The sequence below is a fragment of the Rhamphochromis longiceps genome, linkage group LG7, assembly GCF_057381845.1.
Source record: "Rhamphochromis longiceps isolate RC_006_pf linkage group LG7, R_longiceps_female_GT1.1, whole genome shotgun sequence".
Classification (NCBI taxonomy): Eukaryota; Metazoa; Chordata; class Actinopteri; order Cichliformes; family Cichlidae; genus Rhamphochromis; species Rhamphochromis longiceps.
Genome location: NC_140563.1, coordinates 42,149,008 through 42,164,478, shown reverse-complemented (window position 1 = coordinate 42,164,478; position 15,471 = coordinate 42,149,008).

Genomic DNA, 15,471 nt, shown 5'->3' with positions numbered 1-15,471 from the left:
AGTAAGTGGGCAGATGAGAGACGGGAATTTAATAGATAGAGGTAGATAGGACCAGTGGGGGAAATGAAACTGACTGATGAAATAAGACATTAAATAAAAAGATAGAGAGACTCTTACTAGCTTTGACAAAGGGGATCTGTATATCAGGTTCTTACATGTGTACACAGCATCTCAAAAAGCGAGCTTGCGTCACACACAGAGGCCCCCCTCCACTTCCTCCTCAGGGAGTCAGGGCAAGCCCTTATTATCTATCACCAGTAGACATGAGCTTCATTAGAGGGCCGAACTGTGGTCTCTTTCCAAGTGACTCACCCACCATTTCTCAATGTCCTTTCTCTTCCATCACAGGATGGTAATTGCATTCACCATGCATAACGGGAATCCCGTGGACACATCATCCACCCACTCCCCTGTGACATTCACACTGCTGCAATAAATGAGCTATGGAATCCCGGATATGATGGGGAGGATTAAAGGCCTTTATTCAATCATATGACGTGAGGAACCACAACACAGGGAATGCCAAAATTTAAAACATCATGCTCCACCCGTCAGTTATGGTCTCGATGTGTTTTGTCAGTAGGCTACTCATCACCCGCACCTACTAATGAGACAGGATTGAGAATTTTGCACCAGTCATAGCTGCCATTCCTACAGGCAAGTCATGATTTTAAGTGTTTCAGAGATGCTGTGGACACTACACTTGCTGCATACAAAGATTTTCTTCCTTTCTTCTTTCTTGGTACAGTGAATCACTTTAGCAGCAGTGTGAGCACTGCATAGCGCAGCTCTAGATGGTGTTGACAGTGATGGCGCGGCTCTTTATCTTACTAAGGCGGCTATTACTATCAACCCTCTGATTTGTGTGTTCCAGAACTAAAACAGGCACTCTCTTTTTTTCAGACTGCAAAGCTCAGAAGTGTCAGAGCATTGCTCCGTCAGCTAGAAGGTCAAAGTGTCACACCTTCCTCTGCAGTGGTCTTTGACAGCCTGTTAATTCATACATTTTGACTGGCAGTCGTGTACCACTTTGCCAGTCCTACTGACCACACTACAGTACAAGCCACATGCACTCATTCATAAAACGCTTTCAATCTAATTTAAAATTCTGCTCCTCCATACAAGGTCTTAAATAATCAGATAACCTTATCTTTAAGACCTCATAGTACTGTATCACCCCAATAGAGCACTTCATGCTGTCTTAGCTCTGGTTTCTGGGGTATTTAAAAGTAGAATGGGAGGCAGAGCCTTCAGCTTTCAGGACCCTCTTCTGTGGAACCAGTTTACAGTTTAGATTTGGTAGGCAGACACCCTCTCTACTTTTAAAATTAGGCTTAAAACGTTCCTTTTGATAAAGCTTATACTTAGGGCTGGATCAGGTGACCCTGAATCCTCCCTTAGCTATACTGCAATAGGTTTAGGCTGCTTGGGGCTCCCCACGATGCACTGTTTCCTTTTCACTCACCATGCTTTATACACCGCTCTGCATTTAATCATAACTTATTATTAATCTCTGTCTTTCTCCTACAGCATTACTTTTGTCTTGCCTTCGTCCCCTCCCTGATTTGGCGCTATATAAATAAAACTGAATTGAATCTCAGAAACTGAGAAGGCCACTAAAACCAACATGTAGCAACAATAAAGGTATGCATTTTATTTGCCAGTTTATCGCCTCCAACAACTCTGCATGGCTATGGTTTCATCAGAAAGATCAGCATTTTCCTGTGAATAATCAGCAACCCCACAACTCTCATCCGATGGCGATTTAGATGTTGTTAAATCCCGTGCACAGAATTGCAGGATTTTCAGTGGACAAGTCAGTTGAAAAATAAATGGATCACTTTTATTCAGTCTGACTGTTGCAGTGTAAGCAGGGGGATTTACGGTGTTGTAAGGGGTGATATAACTCTAACAGGGCAGTCCTACAATCTCATTACTGGTCCAGAATCACCCCTGAGAATAATGGCATTCGTGTCGACTCTTAAGATTCAACTACACTTTGTGTGGTTGTATATGTGGTGTAGATACAAGAGAGAGAGAAGTGGGAAGTCCTTCTCCCTACGGGACACCCATGCCTATTTCCACCTTGTCTCACCTTGGAACTGCAGCACACCTTACTCATCCATTTCTCCTCTTCTCCACCCTTTCCTCTCTACTAAATCACTTCTAACACTGGTTCTCCGGTGACATATTTCCCATATGGAGCTTAATAGATTCCTGTGCTCTCCAGTTGGCTGAGGAGAGAGTGGTTTGATTCTCTGAGAGGTAAAGGAGAAGCAGGTTGAAGAAACGGTGTGGAGTAGACCTGTGGATATGACTGCAAAACATGGGAAAACTGAAATATTTTAGGGTAATCACAAAAGACAACAGGTTGATGTATCATCTGTAGGAGCGGGTATGGGGTTTTTTTTCCCTTTAAAAGTCAGCGGATCACCCAACTCCAACCATCCATTTATCCATGCACTTTTATCCATCCATGTGTTAAGTCCAGTTTTTAGAGCACTAACCCCAGGGAGACTTACTTAACTGCAGAGTTTGCAAGAGTTATGTAAATAAGTTCCAGTAGCATAGGGGTATACGTGAATGAATGTATGTCGTTCTGTTGTTGTGGACTTTACGGCAGTTAAATGAATGATTTGGCCGGCTTACACATTATCCTTCTAGAGGCTCAGCGATGAATGATAGAAGCCTGTTCATCTCTGTTTACCCAGACAAATTTCAGCATTTATTTGCAAAGAGAAAAGGAGAGAGAAATATTGAGGTTGTCAGTTTCAAGGTCAAGATATAACTACCTATCTGCTGACAACAGATTTCCTTTTCATATTTGCAAACGCACTATGGTTTATTCTATAAACTATGAACGTCAGGAACAATTGTCCTTTGCAGGAACAACAGAACAGTGTCACAGAACAGAACAGTGATTTACTGCAGCTTGGTGAAACTGAATGTGAAGCCAAAGTGCCAGACAGAGTCCGTCTGTCCCATAGACAGCACGGTCTGCCCTGTGCTGCAGCTTTCCATCATTTAATGCCTGTAACAGAGACAGATGGAGAGACAACATGAGAGAAAAGCAGATACAGAGGAATTTAAAATGACACAGAGAACACTCACAAGATGACACGTTAACATACATATCACATTACACTGCATGTAGACGGCTTGTTGTTGAAAAAGAAATGAAAAACGCTTCTTGCATAATTGGATATATTTGTAGTAGACAAAGCATGCACTAACCACAGCAGTGTTTTTACTGTGTTAAAAAAAATCTTTTAAAAAACAGTCTTTTATCATGTTACACCAGTGTATCCAACCATCATTTCCTCATTGAATCCATTTATTCATTCATCCAGTTCGCGGTCACAGGGGAGCTGGAGCCCTTCCCACCTGACATAGGACAAGAGGCAGGGTACCCCCTGGGGTCTGAAGTCTTTCAACTTAGTTTTAAAAAAGTTTTCAGTGGTGCCACCATGGGGTTGACATTTTTTAATTTAAGCAAACTAATGAGAGATGGACTCATCTCACTAGCAAGGTGCCTCAACTCTTTGTGGCACAGATTCAGATGGAAACATTCCTCAGAGATTTTGGTCCATGCTGACATGATGGCATCACATAGTTTCTGCAGATATGTTGACATTCATGATGTGACTCTCCAGTTGTTACGTTAAAGGCAACGGTTTGAAATGATTTGAGCTTTGTGACATGTGGTGTTATCCTTCTGTAAGCAGGGTAGTCAGGCAGGCTCTGGTTTGGTACCGAGGGGCCCAAACTGTGCCAAATAAATATCCCACATTGCCTCCAGGAGCCTCAATCACAGATATGAGGCAGAATGGATTCATATTGTTATGTTAATTATATAAAATTCTGACTCTACCATGCGAGTGTTGAAGTAGAAAAGAAGATTCTTTTCAGGTTTCAATTGTCCAATTTTGGTGGAGCCTCAGTTTTCTGTACTTAGCTCATAGGAGAGGCACCCAGTGGGGTCTTATGCTGCTGCAGCCCATCTCCTTAAAGGTTCAACATGAACATTAAGTTCCCATTGCATTCCTATCAGCTTGAAGCAGTCTGGCCACTTTCCTCAGACCTCTGGAATCAACAAGTTGTTTTCTTTCGGGGAACACCCACCCTTTGGATATTTTCTCTTTTTCAGACCATTTTCTGTAAAGATTGGAAATGGTTGTAGGAAAATCACAGCTGATCAGCTGAAACACTTAAACTAGTCACTCGGACACAAACAGCCACATGCAGAGCCACTGAAAGCACCTTTCTTCCCTATTCTGATGCTCAGTTTGAAATTTCATCACATCATCTTGACCACATCTACACGCCTAAATGTACTGAGTTGCTGACATGTGATTGGCTGATGAGATATTTGCATTAACAAGCAGCTAATGAAGAGGGTAGCCAGTGTAAATAAGCATCCCCTTAGCCTGAACTGCAATAGCTGAGCCTCTGATTTTTATTAATTGAGCACCATTATCAGGCTAAATTAAACATTTGCGTCTTAATTAGCAAACATTAGATGTTTCATTGTGATTCTGAGCATGCTGACAGTAGTATAAGGTCAAAGCAGCTTCACAGAGTTGCTACTCTTGTTGTAGACACTTCACATAAACTGCAGTTAAGATTTTACTGAAAACTGGAAATCAAATCAGTACTCTGTGAGTTTACCCTGTGCCTTTAAAACAGCAACAGTTCTGTTAGATAAAGGGCCACACCATCTGTTGCTGGACTCTATGTACAGGGTCGTTATCACATTGCAGAATAAATTTGAAATTAACATCTCCCTGGTGGCATTATGTGATGGATGTGACTCTAACCATTTAAAATCCTTAAAACCTTTGCACAATGCTGTATGTTGGCTGACTCATTTCAGAGCAGAGATACAAAAAACATTTTAAGATACCGTAGAAATGGGGCTGCTTTGACAGTTCTGGTTTCACAAGCAAAACAGATCAAGCAAAATGAAAGATGGGCAGACAGACAGCCAGCAGATAGGCAGATGGATCATGCAGAGTAAATATAAACACTCAGCCAACAAACAACAAACGGGTAGACAGACATACAGACTGACAGGGCAGACAGTGAGATGACAAAGGGCACATTGATCCGATTAAACCCCTTTGCTTCCCAGCTCTCTGCTCTTTCCCGTTGCTCAGTGGAGAAAAGGTCATTACTTCCTGACTGGGTTTCTCACTCACTGTGGCCTAATGCCTCAGAGGGCAGACCTGGCAAAATGTCTCAGATCTTTCTGAGATGGCAAACAACAGATGACAGACTATTGCATGAAGGAAGGTTCTCCTGTGTCAAACCTATGATGGCATTTCAGGTTTGACACAGGTACAAATATAAAAGGGAAGAGCTGGGGTACTTAGTGAATGAGATTAAAACATCTTATATGGCAGCTTCCAGTGATGAAAACAGGAAGCAGTGTAAAATTCAATGAGAAAGAGCTTTGCAAGTTCATAACTAAAAGAAAGAGGAGAGTTAGCTCATGATGAGAGCCCCGTCTGGAGCTTCAATGAACCTGCAAGCTATCAGAGAAAGAGGGAAGTGATAAATGAGTGGTCGTGGGTAAGCTGGGTCTTTGAGCTATAGGAGACCCTGGTGTTGACAGACGATGCACTGCTGCAGACCCCGACACTGATGCGCACACCAGGCTTGTGGAGAAGGACAATGATGTGGTACCTGTGCTTGCTTTGTTCATTAAAGCCACATTCAATGATAGTGAGCATGTAGGAAATAATGGATGTAATACTAGACGTGACATTTTGAATCTGGGAGTTAATAACTTTTCTTCCTAATGGAGCAAAAACCCTTAAATTTTTTTTTTTTTTTTTGCATTAGTCACTTCCTGCTTTTTTCATATATCGTTTCCAGTCTATAATGTACGCCTCCCGATTTCTGTGCCTTTACTTGTTGAATTCACAGTTCGTGGTTAGTTTGGTGGCCTGATTAATTCACAGAAAGAACAGAGGATGGGCTGATGATGTGTATGATGCTTTTAGATGTGTTTCTTATGATTTCTGTTCAGACAGTATAAATTATGTGGATTAGCTCTTAAAATCTGAGTGAAAGCAATGGACTACAGATCTGCCTGGGATTCTTTGCCATCAATCCAAGATTAGTACAGAAAATCTGGTCCCACTGTAAAAACAAATCCTCATGGGAAAAAAAGAGAACATAATATCCTCTCTTTTAAACTTCTCCATGGTGGTCATGACGTCAGAGTGCATGTCTCAAGATCTAAGTATTTTCAACTTACAGCAGTAAGCAGCTATGGTATAAAAAACGCTGTAAAAATACATTATTAACGTCACTGCTTTCTGCATTTGCTTTTTCGACTTTAGCAAATGCGTGGGAGTTTTTTTTTTTTATTGTGCCGAGAATACTTAAAACCCATGGCTGTGTTTCTATCTGGGGAAAAGTTCTTCTACTTTTAGAATCTGCAAACCTCGATGACGTGCGTGGACAGTGAGGTACTCTCACCTCGTGTTCCTAATCAGCAGCTTCAGCAGGATATTATTAGCCTGGCAGAACTGAGAGAAGCAGCAGCTCTGCTCAGACCTTATGCTACATCAACCAACAGCTGTGACTGTGTATCTTTGTTTTCATCCTGACCTCGGATGCTTTGTGCTTGTTAACATATTGCACATATACAACACACAGGACCTGCGTTCACACACAGTTTGCCAAAAGTGGATATTATTTGTGCTTGCACTTTCCTTTCTGCAAGCTGATTTTGATTGTCTCATGTTAGTTTTGGTGAGACTTAAATGGGCATATTAATGTCTATTGATCTATGATTAAAGATCTTTGATTACTGGTGACAAATTTTGCATGAAAGTAATTAGAAATAATGGCTTAATGGCCCGTCACTTGTTCGGTGCTTGTTCATTTTTAATAAACATAGTTCTCCTGCTTGTGGGTTCGTTTCAATGCCAAACAAATCGCGTGGCCAAAAAAATAAATAAACAAATGAACAAAGCTTTGTGTCAAAGTTGTTTTTTTGTTGTTATTTGCAAAAACAGATCAAATTTGTGCATGAATAAAAGATCATTTTTGACTCATTTGATCGTTCCAGCTTTGTATTTTCCATGATTATGAAGCAATTAATTCCATTGGTTAGTTTAATCTATTTGGCAGGAGTTAATCCTGGTCACTACCATTCAGAGTTTAATCAAAGTGTTGTATTAATTGGTGGCATCTTGATTAGAAATGTTGCCTCACAGCAAGAAGGAGTGGGATCAGGTTAACTGGGATCAGGTTAACTAGTAATTGGTGATTCTACATTGCCCATAGAATGGACGTCTACCTCTCTGTGTGAGCCCTGCGTCAGATTGGTCACCTGTCCAGGGTGTACTCCGCCTCTCGCCCTATCCTGGTAAGGATAACCAGAAGAGAACGGATGGATGGAAGTTTTATGTAGTCTAATTTTTAATTAGTAGTTTAGTTTTTTAATCTTGTATTAATTTCAGTCAGTGATAAAACAAAAGCTTTCAGGATCTTTATTTTAAAAGCTCTGTGTTGTTTAATTTGTTTAATAAACATAACTTTAGTTACTGTAATCGGGCTAATGTTTTCTTCTTCTTTGTATTCATTTGACAAAAATAACCAGACACACTGTTATTTATTTATTTATAATTTGGTGGCACCTCATAATGCAGACTTATGGTATAATTTTCCAATATTTACCATGTAATTCTTCTGAATAATAGTGTACTTTTCAGTGGTTAGCAGTTTTTAATGAAGCTTAAATATTAAATGCAATAGAACAATGAGGTAACATTTGGAAGTTTTAAAGGAAAGGAAAAACGAGTCATATAGCGAGTAGTTTTGTAAGCAGTAACCCAGTGGGTATTTCTTTAACCTCCTAGGACCTGGCGTCCACATATGTAGACATCACGTTTTGGGTTATTTAGACCAAAATACTAAATTTTGCTCTACAAAGGCCTGATATCCACTTACGAGGACATTATGCTGCTACTGTTCTATCAAAATTTTAAACGAATATCCTCATATGTGGCTCTCATTTTTCTTAAAAACAAAAATAAGGTAAAAAAAAAAATCTGGTAATTCTTTGTTTTTACATTCATCGGGCCCCAATATGCCCAAATATCAAAGACAAATCAAAAATGCATGCCGTGGAAGAGTTCGGGTCTCAGGAGGTTAAAGTGCCACCGAGTCTTTGGATTCTCATGAAAAGAAAAGAAAAGAAAAGAAAAGAAAAAACGTCCGTCTCACGTTATTATTCATGCATGCTGTGTTAGAGTAGTCTAAGCTCGCTTCTTATGTTGTAATTACACATTGTACTGGGGTGCAGGCTGGACATTTCAGTTGTACTCTGATGAAACACTTTGCTTCATGCCTCCTTGATCCCAGTCTGAAGTAATTATCACTTCAATGATTTTGCAGTCTCAAGTTGTTTTCTCCATTTTGTACATTTCTTTAACAGCTTTGATGGGGAGTCCTTTTAACTCTTTGAGACTTTGTATTCTCATATGAGGCCAATTTGTTAAATTCTGTATCTTATGCTTTTGCTCAGAAATGTTTAATACTTTATTAAACAATGTTGACTTTAAATAAGACAAATCAATTGTTGCCACAGGAGGACATAAATAAATAAATAAACAGACAAATAAATACAATTTCTATTCAGAAATGATGCTTAGTTTCTGTTCTTATCAGGTTGAGCCTATCCTTATTCTTTGTCATTGCTTTTCCATTGCAGTAAGGTACAGTGATGTTTTCTTGTTTTTGCCAAATTTTTTGCATCCTTTTTCACCACTTGCAACTAATCTCACTTTCTCTGTAAGAGAAATATTTCAGACATGCTAACTAACAATTAAATTCTTACAAGTGGGCTGCAAATTTCACACACATTTTGTCTCTGGAAATCAACTAATCTGTGGCAGGTGACAGAATGTGTGAGTGCTTCAATCATCAGCGTGTGTGTGTGTGTGTGTGTGTGTGTGTGTGTGTGTGTGTGTGTGTGTGTGTGTGTGTGTGTGTGTGTGTGTGTGTGTGTGTGTGTGTGTGTGTGTGAGAGAGAAAGGCAGTTTGCCGCATTGTGAAGGCATCTAAGAGGTATAATGGACTGCATATGAGAGTGGTTCATGGTGACACAGTTAGAATCACGAGTGCTTCAGTAACATTTCACCATGTTTTCTGTGAATATTTAAAATAAAATTGCATATTAAGCTTCTCATATCTGAATATTTATACACTTTGTCCAGACTTCAATAGGAAAGCAAATTACATTATATGGACAAAGGTACTGGGCACTACTCATTATACCTATAGTAGCTGCTCAGCCATGTAAACCTATGGCATAAAGCACCTGGTTAACAGTTTTTGTGCGGATGTTAATGCCAGAGGAGATTTGAAACTCTGCAGTTACTGAGTCAGCAGAGCATTAGCACTTTGCATATTGTGTCTAAGCACTCAGAAAGCCTGCTATGTAACCTTATCAGATCTGAGGTGCTGTTGTTTCTAAACATTTCCACTTTGCAACAATACAACTTAGAAGCAATCATAGAATAAAGCCTTTCAGGTGAAATCATTCTACTGTAATCAGCTCTCTTCACCACCCTCCAGTTCACAGCTCTGTCAGCCTGCAGCAACCGCTTGTATCAGCCTTTCCCAAGCAGTATATCTAAGTCATCTACAACATGAGAGGTGGAGGGAAGAAGCAGAAGTAATGACCATATGATCACATTTTACTAAAACATTCAGTAGCACTTCATATTATAATACACTTATCATGAAATCCCAACATTTACCATGAAATTTTGAGTTGTGGTTTAATTAGGGTTTCATTTTCAGCACATAAAAGTTATTACCCTTAGGTACAGCAGAACAAAGGGGATTAAAACAAGCAGAACAAGTGGAGAACAAGTGGAGGTTTTAAAACAAACTAACTATACTAGAATTTCATAAATAACAACTAATTACTAACTAACCTGGAATTACAATGTGATGTAAAATCATCAGTTGTTACACTACTTTGTTTTACCAGCAAGCATTTTTAGACACTGAAAATTAAAACCTAAATTCAATAAAAAAAAACAATGCCATATTCATGATTCGATCCCCTCAGTGAGCCATCCAATCTGACACATACCCTCAACATATTCCACAGTCATGAAGAACTTACTTCAGCCACAAGAAGAACAAGGAGTCTCGCAGCAGATGGCGCGTGCCTTGATGTCACATCTGGGGTTACATGAGAGGCATGAACTGTGATGAGTTCTCCAAGAGCTTCAGAAGGAACTGCCAAGAGTCTTGAAAAACTGTATGCAAGTATACTTAGTAGAATTGGTGTATTTACCAAAGCTAATAGTGGTTACATAAATATAAACTGTATTGGACTCTGTGCAATCAACAGGTTCATTCATTGGTGGTGTGGGCTTTGGAAGAGCCCAGAAATTAACATACTTCATTAACTGTTTTATAGCTCAGTAAATATAGTTGGAACTTAAACTGAAATTAAATAATTGATTAATCAGCACAACATTCATGAATAATACAGTTAATAGCTGATTACTCATTTATCAAACATCCTGTCACTGACATTAAAACCTTCGTCTTTTGTACATGCCATGACCTTAGAATCCAGAAACGAGTGACATGTTCACTGCTTATTTTACAAAGTCTCCTTCTCAGTAATGAGAATTTTAGTTATGGTTTGTGGAAGTTAAACCTTTTAAGGTCAGGTCTATTGATCTGTCCATTTCTTCATATCTTTCATTTGCACATATTTTAGTAATAAATTTTAAAAAGGCTCACAACTAATGACTATACAGATTACCAAGTTATCATCTTATTTTGCATGAATTTTTGCACTTTTATAACAAATACCCTTGTGCTGTGTTATGTAAGTTAATACTTACATATATTCCTGACCTAAAGCTTGGTCCATCAGCTTGGAGTTCAGATGAGTCCAGCAATTTAGAAGTTGTTTGTTATCACTTTGCCTTTTTTTGGTCTACTTTTTAATCTGCCAGAATCAGCGGACCGCTGCTGCAGGCAAGTACACGACAGAGCGGTAAGAAGAAAATGAGATGTATGTACTAATACCAAATACACACTGCAGCTCCAGAGGGTTGGCTGTTTAGTTAATGATTTCACTTCTCAGGAAAAAAAAAAAAAGGATAGTTAAATTTCTATTATTCCACTGGTTATTTTAGGGATTCTATTAACTGTGTGAGACTTTATTTCTGTCTCAGAAGGCCTGCTGATACACTTCTGTGTATGTAGGGAACCTTTCTGTTTGTTGGCAGTCTATTTTTGCATTAACACGTCACAGATGTACTTTCACTACTGCAACAAAAGGTGTGACCCACTTACCTGTTTAGGTCCTTTTTGTCCCCGTTTTCTAAAACTGTGCAGGACGGGGAAGAAGACGGGGAGTCAATGAAGCTAGAGGGAGAAAATAGATGGCTGGAGCGGCAATCTGAGAGATGAAGAGTATGTCAGTGTTTGACCTTCTATTAATCAACCTCTCCCTCTGTTTAACGTTATAAATGTCCCATTTTTTCCATAAATGGTTCTTCAAATCTCTCACTACCTGTCACAGTAATCTGCTCAGGACGAGGTCAATGTCCACCAACACACCAGTGCTGTGACTCTTCTTGTTCTCTGTCAACCTTGCCTTTCTGTCAAGAGACTGTAATTTTCAGGAAGCTTGTACTCATTCACCCCATCTTTTGGCCTTTCACTTTCTTCCCTGTGATGTATTGATTGAGGTAAGGGCCACTTATTACCCCCTTGTTCTCTTCTCTCAGATCGTCTTGTGACCTAAATTCCCCCTTCTGTCCTCATTAATTAGCATTAATTAGCTGATGTGAGTCTCTCTTCCCGGGGGGGATGGGAATGTGTGCCAAATAAGGGCACAAGTGGACATTCCACCCCCCCCACAGTGGGTCATCGAAGGTTGCATTAAATTCATGGCACAGTTCCACACATTACATCAGCACTTCATCCATGAGACGTTCACTCTGCCAGAAAAGATTGATTCCCTGTGCAGAGGGTTAGGTACAAAGAATATCAGAGCGAACTCCATCACCTCATTGGTAAACAGCAAACGTTTTCTTGTCTCGAGCTGTTGTACAGACCACATTTAACCAAACATCATATGAGAGCCCATAGTGTTTATCACAAGGTTTCTCTCACCGTGTACACATAATGTAAGGCTGCAGGCAGTGTAGCATCAGAGTTTATAAGGAAATGAAAGACGAAGAAAGCAAAGCTGCATTGGTAAAGTTCTGATTAGATTTACGCCCGAGGGGGCCGCCGTTAGATATTGTTATATTGATGTAGGGTGCAGCTAATAAACAATGGGTCAATTTTAAGTAAAGAGATTCTTAAGATGGGTTTGTGGTAGTGTAGAAAGTCTTTTACGTTCAGAAAAGGTATCACTGAAAGGGCTTGTTTTCATCCCCCCCCCAACTTTAAACCATCACACAATCTATGTTTGTATCTGCTGCAAACAAAAGCAAGAAGAGAAAACTGTCTTGGTGGAGTTCTGGTTTCATACTGAAAATGCTCCCGAAACAATTAGAAGTTCAACAACAGCAATTTAATGATATAACTGGGCTTTTTCTTATATTAAAGAAATTCAAATAATCTAATAAGAAAGCTTGATTTTGGGAGACAAACACCATCTCCACTTTTCAAATTAGGCTTGAAATGTTCCTCTCTGATAAAGCTTATAATTGAGGCTGGATCAGGTGACCCCGAATCCTCCCTTAGTTACGCTGCAATTGTCCTAGGCTGTATAGTCATAGGAATCCATGATCCATTGGGTGTTTCTTTTTCACTCACTTTGTCTTTATACACCTCTCTGCACTGAATCAGTAGTTATTATTAATCTGCGGCCCCCTCCCGCAGTACATGGCTGCCCCACCCTGAGCCTGGTTCTGTTGGAGGTTTCTTCCTGTTAAAAGGAAGTTTTTCCCCTTTAGGTGGTTTTCTTTGTATTATTGTAGGGTCTTACAATATAAAGCGCCCTGAAGCAACGGTTGTGATTTGACACTATATAAATAAAATTGAATTGAATTGAATTTTTCTGATGCGAATTATGACTTTTTTGCATTATTTCAGTTAGACCACTGATGAACCGGCATGTCAGACAATTATTCTGGGCTCCAGCCTGTTACAAGTAAGTGAGGACGTACAATCTTTATCCATTTCCCTTTAAAACGACCAATAACCAATTAGGTTAGTCACTTGTTAAACTGAGCTGAGCTGTCTACACTGTCAGCCTATCACATGTTGTTTCACAGCCATAATAATCAATGCTAGTGCTAATCAATACACTTTATGCAGCATAGTATTTACGTGTAGTTATATTTTGGGAAAGCTGCATGCTAAAGCTATGCTATAACTACAGCACAGACTTAACACAGCACAGGATGGCAACATACAGTATATTATTGACTTAAATAGGTATGCATATTTATTACTCCTTAAATACTAAATACAACAAATCTGTATGACCGGAATATCTTTAATTAAAAAGACCAACAAACAACCAAACCTCCATATCACTTGAGGAAAAAAAGGTGAAACTAGGGCAAGCACATGTTCCTGTCATAGCTGCTGTGCATAAACTTTATAGAGACAAGTTGAGCTTCAGAGTTCATTTGACAGATCCACACTATCTGCTGCTCAGTCTGTGTCCAATAGACTCAAGCCAGAAAACAGATGGGGGGAGGCTCTCTCACCAGCCGAGGGGGAAACTAGTGCTTTGAAGTGGATTGCAATCATTAAATCCATCCATGTCCCTGGCACACAGGGTACGACAAAACTGTGCTGACAGCCATGGATGCAGAGTATGCTGCTTGTTTTGGTCTCTTTCTATTTTTAAATTAGTGTTGTTTGGCAAGCTGCTCCTGGTGATGATCATTACACAGGCATGAGTGTGCAAAACTTTCAAGCAGTGCTGCTTAACCTTTTTAGGTCAAGAGTCAACCTGACCTTTTAAGGATGAAAATATTTTAAGCTCCAAACCGACATGACCAGGGCATAAAGTTTCAGACACAATAACACCACTGTCAGCCATTTACAGATAGCAATTTAAAAAGGCTGGACACTTTTGCATTACACTGGCTAACAGTCTAGATAACGGCTACTTAAAATAGCTTTTTATATAATTCAGATTTTGTTTTAAAAAAAAGTAGACATAAGTCAAACAATGCAGGTATGCCATAAAACCTCTCAGTGTAGTGGAAATGGAAATGAGATGACTGCATGAAGGGTGACTGAAGGGTGTTCTGCAGTGTTTGAGAAATTACTTGTCAATCCTATGTTGCCCAGCTTTCTGCTCTGCACATGTTACTCATACTTTGTGGATATTTATGAAGCCAGAACCAGATTCTTTGAGAAGTTTTCAGGTTGTGATTTCAGTTCACATCAACAGCCAGGTGAACAACATTTTCCACATCCTTAATACCCCATTATAATTCTTGCATGCCAGTTTCTGGGCTGCTCCAAATATAAGTGATGTGAGTAAAATAGTATTCGTGGTGCTCATAATAAAAGAATTTTAAAAAGTGACCAGTTTTGGATTGTGTCTACGTAGTTCCACATAAAATGAGGTCATTTCTACTTGTGATTCCTCATTTCAGGTATCAGCAATACTGTTAAGACTAGCTGCAAGTAATTCAATCAAATCATTTAATAAAGAATTGAAGTTCAAAGAACAGAGGTAAATATTGAAATTCCAAAGGAAAACAACAGAATTTGTGAAAATTGAGTGTGCTGATTTGTTTAGGTCATCTGTTAAAAAAAAAACTTTGTCAGGCAAAGATCTCAGAAATTGACATTCAAATTTGTGAACAACATCCCCAAACTGTTTGTGTGTCAAGAGAGAGGATGGAAAAAGATATGTTGTAATTTGGTCCCTTCGGCTGTATAAAATCAAGCTGAAATTTCGCAAATAAAAATAAAAGCAAATATGCAGTTTTCACCTTTGGTCCAAGGGATGTTCCACTGATGATGACTCAAATTCAATTTCAATTCAATTCAATTCAATTTTATTTATATAGCGCCAAATCACAACAAAAGTCGCCTCAAGGCGCTTCATAGATACAGAGAAAAACCCAACAATCATATGACCCCCTATGAGCAAGCACTTTGTCGACAGTGGGAAGGAAAAACTCCCTTTTAACAGGAAGAAACCTCCGGCAGAACCAGGCTCAGGGAGGGGCGGCCATCTGCTGCGACCGGTTGGGGTGAGAGAAGGAAGACAGGATAAAGACATGCTGTGGAAGAGAGACAGAGGTTAATAACAGATATGATTCAATGCAGAGAGGTCTATTAATACATAGTGAGTGAGAAAGGTGACTGGAAAGGAAAAACTCAATGCATCATGGGAATCCCCCGGCAGCCTACATCTATTGCAGCATAACAAAGGGAGGATTCAGGGTCACCTGGTCCAGCCCTAACTATATGCTTTAGAAAAAAGGAAAG